General features: G+C 36.4%; 1 non-coding gene and 1 pseudogene across 1 annotated transcript; both read right to left on the reverse strand.

Annotated features, from left to right (window-relative positions):
- Nucleotides 1-648: 648 nt before the first annotated feature.
- Nucleotides 649-734, reverse strand: Trnat-ugu (transfer RNA threonine (anticodon UGU)). The gene has a single exon. It is a non-coding gene; the product is annotated as a tRNA-Thr (tRNA).
- Nucleotides 735-16,713: 15,979 nt separating this feature from the next.
- On the reverse strand, nt 16,714-17,915 carry LOC124982006 (meiosis-specific protein MEI4-like; annotated as a pseudogene).
- Nucleotides 17,916-22,683: the final 4,768 nt, after the last annotated feature.

Here is a 22,683-nt window from a genome sequence, read left to right on the forward strand (position 1 = left end):
ATAAATACTTTATTGACAGATATTTTCATTTTAAATTATATTCACTTAAAATAGTCACTTAACATTTAAAATGGCTATGCATATTGTCTCCACGTTAATATATAATAAGAAAGAGGAACATTCATAAGAAAAAGTAAGTAAATAAAAAGCATCTTCCCCACCCCCCAGTATGGGGGATTGAACCCAGCAGCAATCTACCACTGAGCCCTTTCATACGTTTATTTTGACAGAGGGTCTCACCAAGTTTAAACCTGTGATCCTACCGCCTCCTCATCCAGAGTCACTGGGATTACAGGCAAACATCACTGCATCTAGCTTAAAAGCACCAATTTTTAAATTCAATGAAAGGTCTGCATAAGATTGTTTTGAAAATAAATTGGATAATATATTTAAATAATGCTTAGCACAAAGTCTGGCAGGTTACAAATGACCAATAAGAAGTGGAGATTTTTATTAGGAAAACACCATAAAACTCAAACATTAAAAAAATCCAAAGCACTACTGACTACAAATTTGTTACTATTTAAATTTTTTCATAACATTTTAAACAATTTAAATTATGTCTGAACTATTTCATGTAGGTAGTAAAATATACTTGCTACTTTTCCCCTTGTTTTCTTTTTTTTTTTCTTTTTTTTTTTTTTTTTTTGGGGGGGGGTGCTGGGGATCGAACCCAGGGCCTTGTGCTTACAAGGCAAGCACTCTACCAACTGAGCTATCTCCCCAGCCCCCCCCCCTTGTTTTCTATGTAAAGTACTTTTAAAAGATTTTTGTTGCCTATATCTATAAAATAAGTGTTCTTATTTATCATTAGACATTGATTAGTCAGATTCTAAAAGTAATAGCAAATAATTTTTAACTGGTCTCAGAATAACATGGCATCATTTTCTGCCTTTTTTTTTCCCTCTAAGAAAGGGTTCTCTATGTTACCCAGGTCAGCCTCAAGCTTGGAATCCTCCTGCCTCAGCATCCCAACTAGCTGGCATTACAGGTGTGGATTAGCACACCCAGCCTTTAATTTTCTGCATTTAAAAATAATAGTTTCCACAGATTTCGAAAACATCTTTTAACTGCCTTTTCTTGTTCTCCATGAGTACACAGAGGATGCTGGTTAAAAAAGTGAAGCTCTGGATCTATTGTAAGCAAACTTATTATTGTAATGCAATCATTAGAATCATAACAATTACAGTGACTACACACATCCATCAAAACCATAGCGGTTTGTGGGCTGTGTAAACCACCCTCAAGGAGAAGAAAACAAGATTCTGTTGCATTTGTGACCTCTAGAGGCCAACATGAATGTGATATGTTTTATTCATTCAACAATGCCTCCAAACACAGTGTTCAGGAGTTAGATTTATAGGCATTAGAAAACTGAGCAGACTCAACAGAAGAGAAGTTCCATTTGAGGGGAATATGTTGCCTTGAACCAACAACCACAAACCACAAGTAGAAGTTTTAAGTAATAATTTGAACACAACTCAGACATTTGGAGAGCCCTAATGGAAAATGAAAGCCTTGTCTACCTCACAGTGGAGATGTCCAGACTAATTACTTATGGTGAGAAAGCATTATACTGAGGATGAACACAGTGGAATCCACTTACTGGACCCTGGAGTTAAAACTCAGTTTCAATACTTGCTAGTTATCTGTGTTCTGGAAAAATCATTTGCCAATCTGAGCTTCAGTATACTCATCTATAAATTAAATAAACATAATAAAACCCACCTTGCAGTGCTTTTGGTAGACTAAAGGAGATAATATGAATGTATGAAGGAGATATTATGAATGTATTTTGAAAACTGTCAAGTTTTAAATCAGTGACACAAATTTCATTAAGATAGAATTTGTTCAGATGGTTCCTTTTACCTATAAATTATGTATTTTTCACCACATTAAGCCCAAATGAAATATTGGTCTAATAAAGTCTTCTTTAAATTATAAAGAATTTTGAAGTAGGTGTGTTCCGCTCTTTCTGCCTTCTGCGATTGCACATCAGCCCTCCTAACACTAGCTGGAATCAAGAATGGAACAGCAGTGACTTAGCTGTCCAATTGAATTTATTATTCTTTGTCTTAAACATGGAAATTTTGATACAGCCTTTGAACTATTATGGTATTTCTTCCCTTCTCAACATGTTCAGAATTGTTATCTACCTACCTCCCCACATATACTGCTTGCGCTCAGCATCTTTCTTCAAGGGCCAAATTTTCTAAACTACCGTCTTTTACGGTGGGAGAAAAGTCTGTATTGTTGCAGTTTGCATATTCATGCAGTCTAGAAAATGTCTAATAGAAGATGGCTAACTAGTTGCTGCAAAGTCCCCTTGTCCCTTGTTTATTCCCATAAAGCAAAAGATCTAATCAAGGATCTCTCTACAGTATTTAACAAAACTGTTCACTCTCTGCCCTTGAAATTCTTCTCCCCTTGATTTTTGGACACCAGTAAACTAATTTCCTCATATTTCTTAGGTGACTCCATCTCAATTTCCCTTTCTCAATCTTCTTTGGCTTGTACTCTAAATACTCTTATCACTTTATTCCAAGTTAATATGTTAGCTAAGGCAAAAGAAGTTAGTCACAGAAGAAATGCTGCTGGATTCCCCTTCATGAATCATCTAAAATAATCAAACTCATAGAAATAAAGTGGAACTGTGGTCCCAGGAGCTGAGGAGGGGGAAATAAGGAGTGACTGTTCAATGGGTATAAAGTTCAATTACACAAGAAGAATAAGTTCTATAGATCTGCTGTACAACATAGAGTCTGTAGTTGCCACAATTAAATAAATAAGTGAAATATTAACAGAACTACGATACATTTAACTCACCCCACCCTGCCCCAAATTCCTAGGGAATTGAGCAAAATCATAATATTTTTAAATATAATTAATTTATTCAGCGAACACTAGTAAATGTCTATAATATCCACAACATCATGCATGGTACAAGGGATACAGTGATGAACAACACAGACTCAGTACCTAACCTGTGAACCTTATATCTTTGTAGGAATGTAATGAGAAAGTGCCAAAGAAATACATAAGAATTAATTATGACTACGAATATAGCTCAGTTACTAGAGTGCTAACCTAGCATGCACAAGGCCCTGGGTTCTATCCCCAGCACCACCAAAAAAGAAAGACAATTATAGATGGCATAAAGGGAAAAAATAGGATGATGAGACTGAGCAGTTGTCAGCAAGTTCTTTTCTGTAAAGGGCCACAACAAATATATTAATCTTTGCTGACCGTGTAGTCTCTGTTGCAACTAGTTAACTCTGCTGTGGAAATACAAAAGCAACTAAAGGCAATATGTAAATGGGTGGCTGTACCTTTGTTCCTATAAAATTTTATTTACAAAAAAATAAGCAATGGGCCAGATTTAGCCCCTGGGCCATAGTTTGTCAACCCTCAAAAGAGAGAAAAATTGGAGTAGGTCAGTTTAGATAAAAAGGCCAAGAATGCCTCTTGAAAAGGTGGCATTTGAGCTGATATCTGAGAGAGAGAGAGAGCCATACTACTTCCCTGAGCCATTAACCCTTGAACTGGCGAAAGCAACACACACATTTTATTCTTTTGTAGTTTGGATCTGAAAGATGCGAATGATAACCCACATAATCTATAAAGTCCATACCTTCAAATGCTAGACAGACACCAACCTCTACCTCTCTAGTGTGGAAATACACAAAAAGAGAAAAGTCACTCAATTTATGGAAAGACTTAATAGTTTTAACAAGGGATAGGGACTGATCTGATGAATTAGATAAAAATTACACTTTATAGTGAAAGTAGCAAAAAGAATTACAGAATATTTTATCTGTGTTCTAAGCAAGAATTGAAAAGATACTGAATCTATGAACAAATAATAATCTGAAGTATGTAAAGACTATTTTGTATCAAAAATCTTAATTATCATGGAAACATCATATTTTACAATAGACTACTACAGAAAATTGAATTGGCTTCTTTGTTGGAATAAATGCAAAATATAGAGTGTGAAGAAATATAATTTATAGCAGCAACTCTACAGACATAGAGCATATATGGCAATAATCATCAGAAATTATAGATACTTTTCCTTTTAGTCTTATTTCTTCAACCCAAGTGAATCAAGCTAAATTCATGCAGAGTATGAAGCTTGAGATTAAGTTAAATTCATATAGAAAGAAACAATCCTAGGCTTTTAGTGATGACACTGCTGAATTTAAAGGCCTGGGCAGGGAGAACTATGTTTATCTAAATTAGAAAGGGGAAGAGGGGCAGGATGATGCACAAAGAAAAAATATTCAGAAACAGGAGTCTCCTGAACAACACTAAATGCTTATAAAGACAAAGATTGTGATCAAGGGAATCTGTGTTCATTTAACTTATCATTCATATCTGAGGACAAAAAAATCTGCTAAGATTCAAAAAGTATACCATTTCTATAAACTAATTAATTATTCTAAGTGTTACTCTAACCAACTAAGATTTGAACCAATAAATGAAAAAGTATAACACACACACACACACACACACACACATACACACACACGCACTTGAACAACCCTGACAGGTTCTGAATATGGCTATCTTATCTCTTTTCCCACAAGCTCTTCAGCCATATGGCTTTGCTGTTCTACCTTGAGGAGTATATTTCCCCACCTTCTTGGGTCTTGTGTGGATCTGTGACTGCTCTGGTCAACAGAATCCTGCAAAAGTGAAACCTGTCGGTACCAGACATATCCTTCACTGACCAGGCAGCTTCTGCTTCCCATCGTTTGGAACCTGAGCTCATTTCAGGAGGAAAAGTGGTTCTGCTGGAGAAACAGGCCACACAGAAGAGCCTGGAGGCCCTCAGATCTCTCCAGCCTCAGCCTCTATCTGAGTAAATGCCTAGGAGACACCAAGTGAGAAACACCCAAGGTGTCCAGTCAATCCAAAAACCTATGAAAGAGAAAACAAATCGGTGTTTCCTGAAGACACTAAATTTTGAGGTACTTTGTACATAGGAATTGATCCCAGAGTAGCAATTAATAAAATATAATAAATTACCTAATTATAATTAATATTACAAAACTGTTCAAGTATTTAAATAGTTAAAAGGTTGAAGAATGCATTAATAGTATTCTGTATCTAAAATCCCAGATCCTTCCAACAAAAACTCAAAAGTAGGAGGAGACAGAAGGAGGAATGAAAACGGTAGTACACTCCTCAACTATACGAAATTAGAAATAGATGCCATTTCACAAATTAAAACTACAGTGAGATTCCATCTTGCTCTAGTCAGAATGGCAATTATCAAGAATACAAGTAACAATAAATGTTGGTGAGGATGTAGGGGAAAAGATACACTCATATATTATTCGTGGGACTGCAAATTGGTATGACCACTCTGGAAAACAGAATGGAGATTCCTCAGAAAACTTGGAATAGAACCACCATTTAACCCAGTTATCCCACTCCTTGGTATATACCCAAAGGACATAAAATCAGTATACTATAGTGACGCAGCCACATCAATGTTTACAGCAGCTCAATTCATAATAACTAGGCTATGGAACCAACCAAGTTACCCTTCAACAGATGAGTGGATTAAGAAAATGTGGTACATATGCACAATGGAATATTACTCAGCCATAAAGAAGAATGAAATTATGGCATTTGCCAGTAAGTAGATGTAATTAGAGACTATTATGCTAAGTGAAATAAGCCAATCACCAAAAACCAAAGATCAAATGATATGTAGATGCTAATACACAATAAGGGGTGGAGGAGGGAAGAATAGAAGTTTATTACATTAGACAAAGGGGAATGAAGGAAAGGGAGGAGGGATAGAAATAGGAAAGACAATAGAATGAATCAGACCTAACTTTCCTATGTTCATATATGAATACATGACCAGTGTAACTCCACATCATGTACAATGTCAAGAATGAGAAGTTATACTCCATGTATGTATAATGTCAAAATATACTCTACTGTCTTGTATAGCTAAACAGAACAAATAAAAAAATTTTAAAAAGAAAAGATACCATTTCATTCCTTACATTGATGGAGATGCTCACATCTGATTTATTTTCAAAAGGAAAATGTTTTGTTGTGCTGATTAAAAATAAATACTAATTATAAAATATTTACATGATTCGGAAAAGAATAAAGAAAATATTAAATATCATTGGCAATCTCATTTCCAGAAACATTACCAATACCCATTTGGTGCATAATCTTAACTCTTTAGATGTGTCACCTAACATCCTGCTCAACTCAGTGGTAAATGACATATTTAAAAATGGTTTCACATTGTATTTCTATTTTTTTTTTAAATTTTCATCTCAGTAGATATCTTTCTAAAGCATAGTCATCCTAAAAATTGTTTCACCACTTCAAAGGGTGTGTCCCTTCCCTCTCTGCCAACAAAATGAGATCTGATATAATCAGAGAGTTGGCATACACAAGCAGCAGCTCTCTAACTTATGACAAATTACAGGTGATATGCTTTAAATGCAGCACAACTCTGGAGCACTTTTATTATAAGTACAATATTTCACACCAAATGGATCATATTATATCAATAAGTTTCTTTTTTAATTTTCTAATTTTAATTATTAACTGACAATAATTATACATACTTATGGGCAGCAGTATGGCATTTCATGTATATTATGTGTAATGGTCAGGTCAGAGTAATCAGCATATACCTTGCCTCAAACATTCATTATTTCTTTGTCTTGGGAACATTCAAAATCCTCTGCTAGTTATTTTGAGAAACCCAGTTAATTGTTATCAATCACAGTTGTCCTACTGTACTATGTAATCCCAGCAACTCAGGAGGCTGAGACTGGAGAATCACAAGTTCAAAGCCAGCCTCAACAAATCAGTGAGACCCTAACCAACTAAGCAAGAACCTGTCTTAAAATAAAAAATAAAAGGGCTGGGGATATGGCTATGACTCAGTGGTTAATTCCCAGTACCAAAAAAATAAAAATAAAAATAAAGAACATTAACAGTTACTTCTCCTTAAAAAAAAAAAAAAAAAAGTATTCCTCCTAGTCAACTGCAAGCTGTTCTTGTTAGATAATGATGCAGGAAGGCATTTGTACTCATTGGAAACCTCACTGGTCATGTCCTTAAATTTAAAAACTATTCTCTTAAAAATCACTATTTATTTCTCAACACCTGTATCAGAGAATACCAATCCAATTAGATGGTCTAAGAGTAAAATTTAAGAAGTCTTTGTTCAAGAAGTTAAAAAGATTTTTTCACAAACAATACTGAAAGGGTCCTTCTCATTCATTCCTCCTTGGACCCCTGTGCAAGAGTTCATCTGGGGATACAGCCAACCTCAGAAGTACTAAATCAATGGGTTTGTGCATAAGCAGCTTCCCTAAAAATCTTCAAAAGCCCTCCAGAATGGCTTCACAGCACGTCCTCCATCCAGCAGACAAGAAAGAAGGGTTCCTGGTCTCCAAGGTCTTGATGGTACTTGACATTATGCAACTTTTTACCCATTACTCTTCTCATGTGCAAAGTTTTAACCTGCAGTTATTCAAGTTGTTTCACTTTACATGCTTTTTAGTCCTTTTGATTTTTCTTTTTGAATTGTCTCTTCATATTCTTTGCTAATTCTTCTACTGAATTCCTTGAGTTTTCAATATTGGATTGCAGGATTTCCTTATATGTTAATCTTTTATTGGTTGTTCACATTCCAGATATTTATCCCAGACTATTTGTAATGTCCCACACAAAACAGAAATGCTTAAAGGCTTACTTTTTTCTTTGTTTTAGTGATAGATAGACACAATACCTCTACCTTCTTTATTTAGTTTTTTTCATTTGGTGCTTGGGATCGAACCCAGTGCCTCACATGTGCTAGGCAAGTGCTCTACCACTGAACCACAACCCCAGCCCCCAGAATTGCTTAATTCTAATGTCATAAATTCCACTTATTTTTGTCTTTATGTTCTGTGTTTTTATCACCTTATCTTAGAAATCTTTTCTAACCCTCTTGTTGAAAAGATATTCTCCAATATTTTTATAATTGTTTTATAATTTCATTTTTTATTTTTAGATCTTCATTCAAATGGGGATTGTTTTTGTAGGTGGTGTTTGAGGCCTGTTTTTTTTTTCTCCAAATATTTTGCCAATTTTCACAATAATGTTTATTAAACAATTTGCCACTTCTTCAATGATCTACCACAAAGTTCCTATAAACACATGAATTTCTTTTAGATTTTATTGTATTTTAGATTCTATTGTAACATCTATTTGGCATTTTTAGTATCTGTATTGCACTGCATTACTATACTTGGTAATATATCTTAGTATCTGGTAAGATGTTTCCCCATTTTGCTCTTATTAAAGAATTATTCTAGATCGTTCAAGATGGCGGACTAGAGGGCGGCTGCATTTCATGTTGCTCCAGGACTCAAGATTCAAAAGAGGAGATAGTGACTTGGGACCAACTCAAAGCCGCCGGGTGAGTTTCTCCCATAGGGGAGGCGTCCCCGATGGGGCAGTAGCCCCGGAACGCAGAGAACTTTGTGAAGTAGAGTGACTCGGCGGGTCGCCCCTCCCCCGCCGGAGCGGTAAACACAGACAGCGAAGCGGAGCGAAAAATGGCGGATTGAAGTTTCCAGGACCGCGGGCAGATTCTCTAACCTAAGGAGACTCGTCTGCGAAGGGTGAGGCTCCCAAGCCCAGGAGGGAGGTCCGGGCCCCTGGGAACGTTGCCTGCGAAGGCTGCCCTGCCCAGGCGGCAAGACACACCTCCCCCGCTGGAGCAGTGAACTCAGAAAGCGGGGAACTTTGCAAAGGAGGTTGTGCGACACACCGCTTGGTTTTGAAGCGATCTGCCAGGGCTCCAGCGGCTGCCAGAGAAAGAGTGGCTGCCAGAGAAAGAGAACGTTGCCTGCGAAGGCTGCCCTGCCCAGGCGGCGAGTTGTTTGGATCCAGCAACCGCCTGAGCAACGGGGAGGGGACTGCCCAGAGGAGGTGGAGGTACGCAGTGAGTGGCTTGGTCTCCAAGCACCCACACAGAGCACCGGGTGGCTGTCTGGAGGAAGAGACGAGCGACGGGTCACTGGGGCTTGGAACATATGTACGAGGCTCCAAGTGACTGGTCAGAGGGCGGGTCGCATAGCCAGGCGATTAGGTGCATAGCAAGGTCCGGTCCAGGGACCTAGGCACCTTTTCTTGAATGAACTACACAGAGACAAGCTGAGGGGCGAAGTGAAGGTTCCAGGACTTCGGGCAGCTTCTCTAAGAAGGGACAACCTAAGGAGACTCGTCTACGAAGGGTGAGGCTCCCAGGCCCAGGAGAGCTACACAGAGACCAGCTGAGGGGTGGAGCGAAGGTTCCAGGACTTCGGGCAGCTTCTCTGAGGAGGGGCCACCTAAGGAGACTCGTCTGCGAAGGGCAGGGCTCCCAAGCCCAGGAGGTAGGTCCAGGCCCCTGGAAACGTTGCTTGGGAAGGCTACCCTGCCCAGGCGGTAGTTGTGGACTGAGGGGAACCTCTAGGAGGGGAACGGACTAGCGAGACCTCCCCACCGGGTGGGTCTTCCCCGCCGAGTGAGGTTTTCCCACAAAGACGGTAAAACCAGAGACACAGGCCCAAACAGGCATTGCCTCAGCGCGCAGTCTAGTTCCCCTTTGGATGACCATTGGTCAACAAGTAGAGGCACCTCTGCCCTCTAGCAGGGAATATATGCCACCTGAAGACCACCACCCCTAGAGAGGCAGCTACCTAGGGGAACACCGAAGTATCAACTTCCTCTAAGACTTCAGGCTACTGAAGGATAAGAGGGGATACACTAGCAATCTTCAGGGACATTGTAAGTCAATAGAGGAAATCTGCAACATCTCTGCAGTCCACTGATACCTGAACAATATGAGAAAACAAGGGAAGAAAATGCCTCAAACAAATCTGGATGTTATATCAATAAAATCCAATGACAGCATGGCAGAAAAAATGTCAGAAAGGGAGTTCAGAATGTACATAATCAACATGATAAGGGAAGCAAATGATGAAATGAAAGAGCAAATGCAGGCATTGAATGAACGCACCAATAGACAGTTAAAAGAGCAAATACAGGAAGCAAAAGACCATTTCAATAAAGAGTTAGAGATATTGAAAAAAAAACAAACAGAAATCCTTGAAATGAAGGAAACAATAAACCAAATTAAGAACTCCATAGAAAGCACAACCAATAGGATAGAACACCTGGAAGACAGAACCTCAGATATTGAAGACAAAATATTTAACCTCGAAAACAGAGTTGAACAAACAGAGAAGATGGTAAGAAATCATGAACAGAATCTCCAAGAACTATGGGATATCATGAAAAGGCCAAATTTGAGAATTATTGGGATTGAGGAAGGCTTAGAGAAACAAACCAAAGGAATGAACAACCTATTCAATGAGATAATTTCAGAAAATTTCCCAAATCTGAAGAACGAAATGGAAAATCAAGTTCAAGAGGCTTACAGGACTCCAAATACACAAAATTACAACAGACCCACACCAAGGCACATTATAATGAAAATACCTAACATACGAAATAAAGACAGAATCTTAAAGGCTGTGAGAGAAAAGAACCAAATTACATTCAGGGGAAACCAATACAGATGTCAGCAGATTTTTCAATCCAGACCCTAAAAGCTAGAAGGGCCTGGAATAACATTTTTCAAGCCCTAAAAGAAAATGGATGCCAACCAAGAATCTTATACCCAGCAAAACTTACCTTCAGATTTGACGACGAAATAAAATCCTTCCATGACAAACAAAAGCTAAAAGAATATACAAAAAGAAAGCCAGCATTACAGAACATTCTCAGCAAAATATTCCATGAAGAAGATATGAAAAACAAAGAAGCAAATCAGCAAAGGGAGGAGATATCCTAAAGGAACTCTCAAATAAAGAGGAACCAAGTTGTGTCAAAAATAAGCAAATAAATGAATAAAATGAGTCAAATGACCGGGAATACAAATCATATCTCAATAATAACCCTGAATATTAACGGCCTGAATTCATCAATCAAAAGACATAGACTGGCAGATTGGATAAAAAAGAAAGATCCAACAATATGTTGCCTGCAAGAGACTCATCTCTTAGAAAGAGATACCCATAGACTAAAGATGAAAGGATGGGAAAAAACTTACCATGCACATGGACCCAGCAAAAAAGCTGGGGTATCCATCCTCATTTCAGATAAAGTGGACTTCAAGCCAAAGTTAATCAGAAGGGATAAAGAAGGACATTTCATAATGCTTAAGGGAACCATAAATCAGCAAGACATAACAATCATAAATATCTATGCCCCAAACAGTGGCTCACCCATGTATGTCAAACAAATCCTTCTCAATCTCAGAAACCAAATAGACCACAATACAATAATACTAGGTGATTTTAACACGCCTCTCTCACCACTGGACAGATCTTCCAAACAAAAATTGAACAAAGAAACCATAGATCTCAATAACACAATCAATAATATAGACTTAACAGACATTTATAGAATATACCATCCAACCAAGAGTGAATACACTTTCTTCTCAGCAGCACATGGATCCTTCTCTAAAATAGACCATATATTATGCCACAAAGCTAATGTTAGCAAATACAAGAAGATAGAGACATTTCCCTGTATTTTATCAGACCATAATGGATTGAAACTAGAAATAAATGAAAGAGCAAAAAACAGAAATTACTCCAACACCTGGAGATTAAACAATATGCTATTATATGAGGAATGGATAACAGAAGATATTAGGAAGGAAATTAAAAAATTCTTAGAGGTAAACGAGAACAAAGAAACATCATATCAAAATCTCTGGGACACTATGAAAGCGGTACTTAGAGGAAGATTTATTTCATGGAGCGCATTTAATAAAAGAAGTAAAACTCAAAAAATAAATGACCTAACACTACAGCTCAAAGCCCTAGAAAAAGAAGAACAGACCAACACCAAAAGTAGTAGAAGACAGGAAATAGTTAAACTCAGAGCTGAAATCAACGAAATTGAAACGAAAGAAACAATACAAAAAATTGACAGAATAAATAGTTGGTTCTTCGAAAAAATAAACAAAATTGATAAACCTTTAGCCACACTAACAAAGAGAAGACGAGAGAAAACCCAAATCACCAAAATTCGGAATGAACAAGGAAATATCACAACAGACACGACTGAAATACAAAACATAATTAGAAGCTATTTTGAAAATCTATATTCCAACAAAATAGAAAATTTCGAAGATATCAACAGGTTTCTAGAGACCTATGAATTGCCTAAACTGAACGAGGAGGACATACACAATTTAAATAGACCAATTTCAAGTAATGAAATAGAAGAAGTCATCAAAAGCCTACCAACAAAGAAAAGTCCAGGACCTGATGGTTTCTCAGCCGAGTTCTACAAAACCTTTAAAGAAGAGCTCATTCCAATACTTTTTAAAGTATTCCATGAAATAGAAGAGGAGGGAAACCTCCCAAACTCATTCTACGAAGCCAATATCACCCTGATACCTAAACCAGACAGAGACACATCGAGGAAAGAAAATTTCAGACCAATATCCTTAATGAACATCGACGCAAAAATTCTCAACAAAATTTTAGCAAATCGCATACAAAAATGTATTAAAAAGATAGTGCACCATGATCAAGTGGGTTTCATCCCAGGGATGCAAGGTTGGTTCAACATCAGGAAATCAATAAATGTAATTCACCATATCAACAGACTTAAAGTTAAGAATCACATGATTATTTCAATAGATGCAGAAAAAGCATTTGATAAAATACAGCACCCCTTCATGCTCAAAACACTAGAAAAAATAGGGATAGTGGGAACGTTCCTTAACATTGTAAAGGCCATCTATGCTAAGCCCATGGCTAATATTATTCTTAATGGTGAAAAACTGAAAGCATTCCCCCTAAAATCTGGAACAAGGCAGGGATGCCCTCTCTCACCACTCCTATTCAATATCGTCCTTGAAACTCTAGCCAGAGCAATTAGACAGACCAAAGAAATTAAAGGGATACGAATTGGAAAAGAAGAACTCAAACTATCCCTATTTGCTGATGATATGATTATATACTTAGAGGAACCAGGAAATTCCACCAGAAAACTCTTAGAACTCATAAGTGAATTCAGTAAAGTAGCAGGATACAAGATCAATGCTCATAAATCCAATGCATTTTTATACATAAGTGATGAATCTTCAGAAAGAGAAGTTAGGAAAACTACTCCATTCACAATAGCCTCGAAAAAAATAAAATACTTGGGAATCAATCTCACAAAAGAGGTGAAAGACCTCTACAATGAGAACTACAGAACACTAAAGAAAGAAATTAAGGAACACCTTAGAAGATGGAAAGATCTCCCATGTTCCTGGATAGACAGAATTAATATTGTCAAAATGGCCATACTACCAAAAGTGCTATACAGATTCAATGCAATTCCAATTAAAATCCCAACGATGTACCTTACAGAAGTAGAACAAGCAATCATGAAATTCATCTGGAAGAATAAGAAACCCAGAATTGCTAAAGCAATCCTTCGCAGGAAAAATGAAGCAGGGGGTATTGCAATACCTGAACTTCAACTGTACTACAAAGCAATAGTAACAAAAACGGCATGGTATTGGTACCAAAATAGACAGGTAGATCAATGGTACAGAATAGAGGACACGGACACAAACCCAAACAAATATAATTTCCTCATACTAGACAAAGGGGCCAAAAATATGCAATGGAGAAAAGATAGCCTCTTCAATAAATGGTGCTGGGAAAATTGGAAATCCATATGCAACAAAATGAAAATAAACCCATATCTCTCACCGTGCACAAAACTAAACTCAAAATGGATTAAGGACCTCGGAATCAGACCAGAGACCCTGCATCTTATAGAAGAAAAAGTAGGTCCAGATCTTCAACATGTCGGCTTAGGACCAGACTTTCTCAACAGGACTCCCATAGCACAAGAAATAAAAGCAAGAATCAACAACTGGGATAGATTCAAACTAAAAAGCTTTCTCTCAGCAAAGGAAACTATCAGCAATGTGAAGAAAGAGCCTACAGAGTGGGAGAAAATCTTTGCCAATCATACTTCAGATAGAGCACTAATCTCCAGAATCTATAAAGAACTCAAAAAACTCAACACCAAGACTACAAATAATCCAATCGACAAATGGTCTAAGGAAATGAACAGACACTTCACAGAAGAAGACCTACAAACAATCAACAAACATATGGAAAAATGTTCAACATCTCTAGTAATAAAAGAAATGCAAATCAAAACCACCCTAAGATTCCATCTCACCCCAATCAGAATGGCGATTATCAAGAACACAAGCAACAACAGGTGTTGGCGAGGATGTGGGGAAAAAGGAACACTCATACATTGCTGGTGGGGTTGCAAATTAGTGCAACCACTCTGGAAGGCAGTATGGAGATTCCTTAAAAAACTTGGAATGGAACTACCATTTGACCCAGCTATCCCACTCCTTGGCCTATACCCAAAGGACTTAAAATCAGCATACTACAGAGATACAGCCACATCAATGTTCACTGCTGCTCAATTCACCATAGCCAGATTGTGGAACCAACCTAGATGCCCTTCAGTTGATGAATGGATAAAGAAACTGTGGCATATATATACAATGGAATATTACTCCGCAATGAAGAATGATAAAATTATGGCATTTGCAAGCAAATGGATGAAATTGGAGAATATCATGCTAAGTGAGATAAGCCAATCTCAAAAAACCAAAGGAAGAATGATCTCGCTGATAAATGGATGATGATACATAATGGGGCGTGGGAGGGGTTAGTTTTAGGGTTAGAGTGAGGGTTAGGGAGGGGGGCAAGAATGGGGGAAGGAAGGACTGTATAGAGGGAAAAGAGGGATGGGAGGGGTGGGGGGAAGGGGAAAAAATAACAGAATGAATCAACCAACATCACCCTATGTAAACGTATGATTACACAAATGGTATGCCTTTACTCTATGTACAAACAGAAAGAACATGTATCCCATTTGTTCACAATAAAAAATAAAAATAAAAAAAATCTAAGGAATAAAATAACTCTTAATTTTTCTGTCTAAACCTGTCTTAGTGACTTTCTAAACTAATCTTCAATGATCTAACCTTCTGGTATTTACATCTGTGTCACATCTCTATGTAGTCTCCTCCCCTTGAATATGGGTTCAAATAAATACAGTACCGCAAAAGTGATAATCTTATCACTTCCATGATAAGATTACAAAAACTGACTTTCATCTTGTTTGAATTCTTTCTTGCTCTCCTTACTTGTTTACTCTCATGAAGCTATTTCCCATCTTGCAATATGATGATAAAGAGGTCTTCATGGCCAAAAACCAATTGATTGTTAAAGTATGTATACATATCAAAACATGATGTTTTACATGGTAAAACAATGTTGTCTGTCAACTTAAGAAAATCTGAAAAGAAAATAAATTCAGTTAGAAGAAAAAAAATTGGATTCTACAAATATTATCACCATGAACCTGGAAGAGTGTCCTGCCATAGTTCAACTTTGTACTGAATACAAACACTGCCAACATCTTGATTGTACTCTTATGAGAGACCCTGAAACAGGAAGACCAAGGTAAGCTGCTTTGAGATACCTGACCCACAGAAACTTATGAGACAATAAGTGCAATTTGGGAGGCAATATGTTACACGTTATTAAACATTTAATACAAAAAAAAAAAGAATTATTCTAGATATTTGTGGACTTATGTGTGTCCAATTTACTTCTGTTGCACTTTATTTATTTATTTATTTATTTATTGTACCAGGCATTGAACTCAAGGGGCACTCAACCAGAACCACATTTCCAGCCCCCTTTTGTATTTTATTAGAGACAAGGTCTCACTGAGTTGCTTGGCACCTCATTGTTTTGAACTTGAGATCCTCCTGTCTCAGCCTCACGAGCTGCTACGATTACAGGCATGTGTCACTGGGCCTAGCAACCAACACTTTTAATAAGTATAAAGTATATTTCTGGATGGATGTTAAAATTTATAGAAGTATCCCTAATGACTTAATTATATACAACTAACTACATTTAAATAATCATAGGAGTTTTATAACATTTAATCAAAAATCAAAGCAAGTATTTGTTGAGAACAAGCACTGAACATTTAAAAGAACTAATTAACACTTTTCAAAAGACTTGAGGAATATGTTGGTTATATAAAATTAAAGGCCACAAGGTTTCCAAATGTTAAATCCATCAGACACCCATTGATATAAGTGCAATTATGTAAGAAAATGTGTTAAAAATTCCATTTATAGCTAATTATTTTAAACACTTTGTATTGATAAAGTCACAAAACTTTAAGAACTCCTTCATTACCTTTTAGCATCGATTACATGAAAATCTTTCACAATTTAAATATCTGTTATGAGAGACAATTAATGGTCCATTTTAGAGAATAATGGAGCTAGACTACATTGAGGACATAAGATAAAATTATATGGGAATGAGGAGAGCATCCTCAACTGAAACAGACTGCTCTTAATATAGAAAGATGATTCTATATTGTGTATAAAATATTATTATTAATAAAATATTAATATTAATATTTTAATATTATTTTGTATACAATTTGAATAACCTTTAAGTTGAATTAATATTTAGAGATCAATTTAAAAACACTCATTTAAAATATTCCTGAAAATATTTAAGCACAAGATCTTCTAATATTTGTAAACAACTAAGGAATTGAGTTATTTTCAATAGTTTCTATCTCTGCTGAGTTCAAGACAATGCCCAGTCTCCATAAATAAAAAGCAAACAGAGGAAATGCATCAGAGAGTTGGAAGATAGTGTCATGATGTTCCTGAAGAAATCTCTTGACTTCTTGGTCATCGTGACTTGTACTAGCATGGTGCTCTTTGGTTTCCTTTTGAAGAAACTGCTCTAGAACCCAGAACAAGGAGAAAATATTTCCATAGCGTGTCACGTAGTAACTAGCTTGCATGTCATTAATGGACCCCAGATCATCAGCAAAGCTGTTTACTTCTGATAGAAGTAGAGATGTAATAGATTTTCTCAACAAGCTGCAATGTTCTATGGTTACCAGACTCAGAGACATAACCCTGCACCTGAAACTAGTTTATTTGGTTGTTCCCTCAAATAACATGAGATAGTGTTTTCTCAAATTCTTCCAACTTCTTAGAACACTTTTTAAGAATATGATTAGATAAGTTATAATCATTGATTCATTTAGGTAAATTACCAATAGTTTATTTCCAAAAGCTTGAAAAAGGGAGTTTGGGATTATGGTAACAAGTGATCAAGTCCTTGAGCAACTGACAAATAGAATTAGAGGCTATGGAAGAGTCTTTTTCCAAGTGGGTTAGTCTATTTTCAGACCACCAGATTCTGTCAAGTTCTTTAGTTCAAGTAGATGCTGCAAGAACTGCCCATAAGAAGACAAAGGATTTTCTGGGGTAGCACAAGGTGTTTTCATAAGAGGTAGCGGTGGGAAAAATGGGGCTTGCAGCTCTCCACGAAATGCTGAAACAGAGCGTTCAGTTCTCTGCTCATTTGTTAAATCACACCCAGAATCTTCCATCAGAGTTAGTGTATTCTCAGAACTTCCAGGTTCCCAAGCCAGCAACTGGGAAGGTAAGTTTCCACTCTTAAATGATCCTAAACAAATCCTACTCAGAAGTTTTTGACATAACCATAGAACTTCAGCTTCTAAGGCTTTGACTTTAGATCTCCATGTAAACTCCTGCTCAGTCACCAGTCTTGCAAGACACTCTGGGTATTCTCTGCTACTTTTAATCAACTGCCCCAGTCTTGCAAGACACGCTGTGTATTCTCTGCTGCTTTTGTCTGCTGGTTTTGATCAACTGCCAAACCCAGAGCCAGTTTTCAAGTTCTCAAATACCACTCTTGAATATCCATCCTGGCTTTTGTCCCCAAGAAATCCACACACCTTTGAGCCAGTGTTTCAGAGGATCCGGCGCAGATGCACTCTCCTCAATTCTGTCTGGACTTTTTATTTTAATTTCATTAAATGTCATTGTTATTGTTGATGTACTAGGGATTGAACCAGAGGCACTCAACACACTGAGCCACACCCCTACCCCTTTTTTATTTTTGAGACAGGTCTAAGTTGCTGAGGCTGGCCTGGAACTTGGAATCCTCCTGCCTCAGCCTCCCGAGTCACTGGGATTACCAGCTTGCACCATTGCACCTGGCTGAATTTTTTATTTTAATTTAGGAAGAATTTGTCCTTTTAATGTTAAATCTTCCTTCCACAAGCTGGAATCTCTCTCTCTCCATTCACCCCTGCAAACAGATCTTATTTTATGTCCTTTAAATGTTCCCCACAAAATTTTTGAATTTTTAGAAAAGTTTCTAGAAACTGTATAGATTTTATTTTTGCCATTATAAAGCCAATACCGTGGTCTATTACATTTTTTAATTGGCTACTGTGTAAAAAAAATTCTATTGATTTTTTAATTTCTTGATTTGTGTTCAGCAACTATGCCAACTCTTTTTAACTTCAATAGTTTGTTGATTCTCTTGCACTTTCTACAAAGTAATTAAATCCTCTGTACATACTGACAGTTTTGTCTCTTCCCTTAGAATCATATCCCTATTTCTTTTGTTTCTCATATTTCATTGGCCAGGACATTCTGTCCCTTGTCAAACAAAAGGGATCATAGCAAGAATCGTTGTTTGTTACTGACCTTAAAGGGAAGGCTTCTAGAGTTTCTTCATTCAGTTTGATGTTTGAACATTTTTACCAGATCTGCCACTTGGGCAATACAATGTCTAATGGTGTGTTTATTAATAAAGAAATTGAAAACCTCACTTTGAGAGACAGAATTTCTTGCCAATATAACACTGAGCTCCAAACTAAACTAAAACTCCGAGCACATTTCCCCAACTTAAAATACTTTTAATTGTGCCTTTACCTCCCAGGTTTTCTCATTCCCTTTTGCCAAATTTTGACCAGGGGAATAGAATATAAGAGTATTAGTAGCCATCTGAAAAAAGGATTAAAACAATTTATGGTTTGAACTATAGATGCACAAATTCTGTACATGAGGTTATAACTAATGTAAGTAGTTTTCACTGTTACATGTTTTTTAACATTATATTTTAAGAACAAACCAGTGTCTGAATCCTGTCTCTACCTAGAATGAACTAGTTATGTGATTTTAGACAAATTATTTAATCTTAAATTCACTTCCTCTTATAAAATGTGCATTATATACATATGGCTCATAGAGTTGTTGTAATAGGAATAATAATAATAATACAAGATTTTTGTGAGAATTATATGATCTCATAATTACTGGCATTAAGCTATTGAGTTATTATTGCATAAACCTTTTATTTGAATCTCACAAAAATTCTACAGACAGGCAGCACCTACATGAGTATTTTTTAAATTCAGACACAGGGTTAATATGCAGTGGATATACAACAGTACACTTACAAGTGCTAAAGTGTTGAAATACGTTCATACAGGTTGGTAGACAGTCATTGCCTGAGCAACTCAAGTACTGATTCTCCAGCTTCTCTGAAATCCAGAGACCTCTTCATGATCCAGCAACTAAAGGCTAACTCCTGACTGGCAGCAGGAGTTGAGAACAGATGGCTTGGTGACCACAAGTTTCCCAATTATTGAATATTTTGAATATCACCTTTGTTTACTGTAAATATCAGGCCTAAAATTCAAACCCAGGTCTTCGTTACACCAAGTTTAATTAGTATAATGGACCAATTAAGGAGGAAAACAATGGACGATAGTTGCAATGCATAGGTTTCTATTAAGTAAAAAATGTGAGAGTCCACAAGAGGGGAGAGAATCTCAAGAGTGCCTTGCTATTGATGTAATTAAATGCATCAAATAAGAAGTTTTAAAAGTTCAATATAGTAAAGGCTGAGCACTAATAAAAATATGCATGTTCCTTATTTATCTGTTTTGTAGCAAAACTGAATGTTTTGCAATAAAATGTGAAATTCTCATTGCTTTTCTAGTTCCTGCAATATAGAAGTCTTAGAAACACTGCAAAGGCTGTTGGGATGACAGTAACAACCACTATTTTGTTGTACATTATTATTTGAAAAGTGTGATATTTTCAGTGGGAAATTTAAGAGAAATTCTAGTATAGGAAGTAAGACAAAAGCACTTTACTATTAAATCTCCAAAATCAAAAGTTTTAAATATAAATTATTTATAAAATAAAATAGCTAGGGCTAACTGAGAGAACCTCAAGCAAACAATAAACACATAAATAATCAAAGGTGGCCTTGAATTTTGAGTTCCAAAAGTCTATAAACTTGTAACTTGGAACACGGAACATCTTTTCTAATTGTAAAGATTTTCTATTTTTTTTCCCCTGATTGCTGGCATACATGTCGTCACTTTAAATAATAAACACTTTGAAATTAAGTCACAGATCATATCCTTTTATTTTCTCAGAAGACCTAGCACACATTAATGGCAAACATTGGTTTAAAATAATGGGTAAATGAATTAAATGATAGATGAACTACCAAAAATAAACTGATTAGTGATAAGATTTCTATGCCAGCCCAATTTACTTCCCCAATTAAACTCAATAAACATTTATTGATCCTCTATAAGTACTAGAACCTTGTAAAAATGCAAGACCTACAGTGTCTTTACCAATATATTCTTGGTATATCGAAGTCATAGTGAGTTTTTCTGAGGTACTTTGAGTAACCACATCTCCAAAGTAGAAAAGCATGTCCTTGTTAATTCCTTATTTGATAGTTAATATTTTCCTAAAAGAAAGTCCCTTTCCAAAATGTGGCTTTCTAAATGTGGAAAGCTACTTTTCAGGAAACAAACACATGCTCTCCAAAATATAAAGGAAAAAAGATTCAAAGCAAAATCCTTATCAGTGAATCGTACCTAAATTTGATGCTACTTAGTTTAATGCTCAAATCTTTATTTGGCCACAACTTTACTCTCCTCAAATAAAAGATAGCGTCTCACCATGCAGTATTTTAAAATAGGAGGGAAAGCTTTTCCAGGGAATTCAATGTCCTCTTGACCTACCTCCAAATGTTAGTTTAAAACAACAGGCACTTGCCAACCATTTCACCTAGGAACTGTGACTAAGACCACAACATCACATGATCAGCCATCTGAAACACTGCTGATAAATCTTCCATTAGGACAGGTTACACTGCCATCGTTAACAAGTCATCAGTCAATCTATTGAGAGACATTTTCTATATTATTTCCTCTCAGAAGGCATGGGGGTCAGATAGCACCATTGTATTAAACATCCCTGGGACATCTGAAAAATGTTTAAGATGAAGAGTTGGACATGGTGTATTATTTCCAACTTGCAGGATATTTTGAATCTTACACAATCAGACTAGCACACGTCATTCTCATCATTAGCATCAGAGGTTCATAAATGTACCATATGTAATAGAAGGTTCTACAGTTGCAATTTGCTTAACAGACATCAAAAAGAAATTTCATGGTAGATGTTTAATTCCAGGAGTCATTTTCTCTCATTAGAAAATCAAACCCCAGCAAACTGCAAGATATGAATAAAGCTGACAATTGCTATCGGGAGAAACTTAGAATAACTGCAGTATCACTTGGTTGACTGTTAGTGGTTATTTGGGTGAAAATTAGCCTATTACTGGCTTATCTGCTTGTATCTTTTGAGTTTATTCAAGTTAAAACTTAATTTTTAGGTGATATTTAAAGATAAACTCCCTAACTTTTCTAAAACTTGAGAGATGTCTACATATGTAAATTGTTGGTTCATGTGAAATTACAGGACTTTTAAAAAAAATCTCTATTTGATGCAGTATGGATTTAAGATATTTTTCTTGGGTTTCAAGTTCTATAATCTGTTTTCTGTGAAGCTTACCATAGCCAGTTTTCTTATGAAAGAGAATCAGTTTCTGGGAGTAACAAAGCCCCAAAATATCAAATTTAAGTCCAAAGTAAGCAGTCATCATAAAAGAATAATTGATTAATAGACCTTGGTCATTTTGAAATTATTAACGATACAATTTGTTGACCACTTTCGTAATAGCCACCAGTTCACGACTTGGACTCCTGGAAAATATTATTAATGCAGCTGTTCATGAACTTTTTAAGAACCATAAAAAATGTATTTTTATGAAGAAATAAATTAAATTCAAATAAATATTTAGCATTTTTATAATGTCACATAGAATTTCAAGGTGGCTTCCAGGACAGAATATGTTACTGATTTTTCTCCTGTTGAGCCAATTGCTCCTTCTAGATCTAGATCTGTTTTGCCAGTTCTATCGCAACTTCTTGATCTTTTAACAGTTGGTTGGAATGTGGCAGGGCTCTACCTTTAGAATCTCTGTGACACTGATCAATTAACCATTAATCACTTTAAATATCATCTAAATGCTGACAACGCTGAAGCTTTGTTTGGACAACTCTCCTAAATTCCAAAACCATATATCCACTTGCTTCTTCAGTATTTCCATTTGAATATCTAATAAACATCTCAAGATTTACATGTCCGAAACTAAAGCCCTTGGGTCTAACCTTCCCTCTCCCCCGCAACCTATTCTTTCCATAGTCTTCCTCATCTCAATTAATGGCAACATCTGGTTATTCAGATCAAAAATCTAAAAGTCAGGGCTGGAGAGATAGCTCAGTGGGTAGAGTGCTTGCAAGGCA

Source organism: Sciurus carolinensis, chromosome 4 (genome assembly GCF_902686445.1).
Source record: "Sciurus carolinensis chromosome 4, mSciCar1.2, whole genome shotgun sequence".
Taxonomy (NCBI): Eukaryota; Metazoa; Chordata; class Mammalia; order Rodentia; family Sciuridae; genus Sciurus; species Sciurus carolinensis.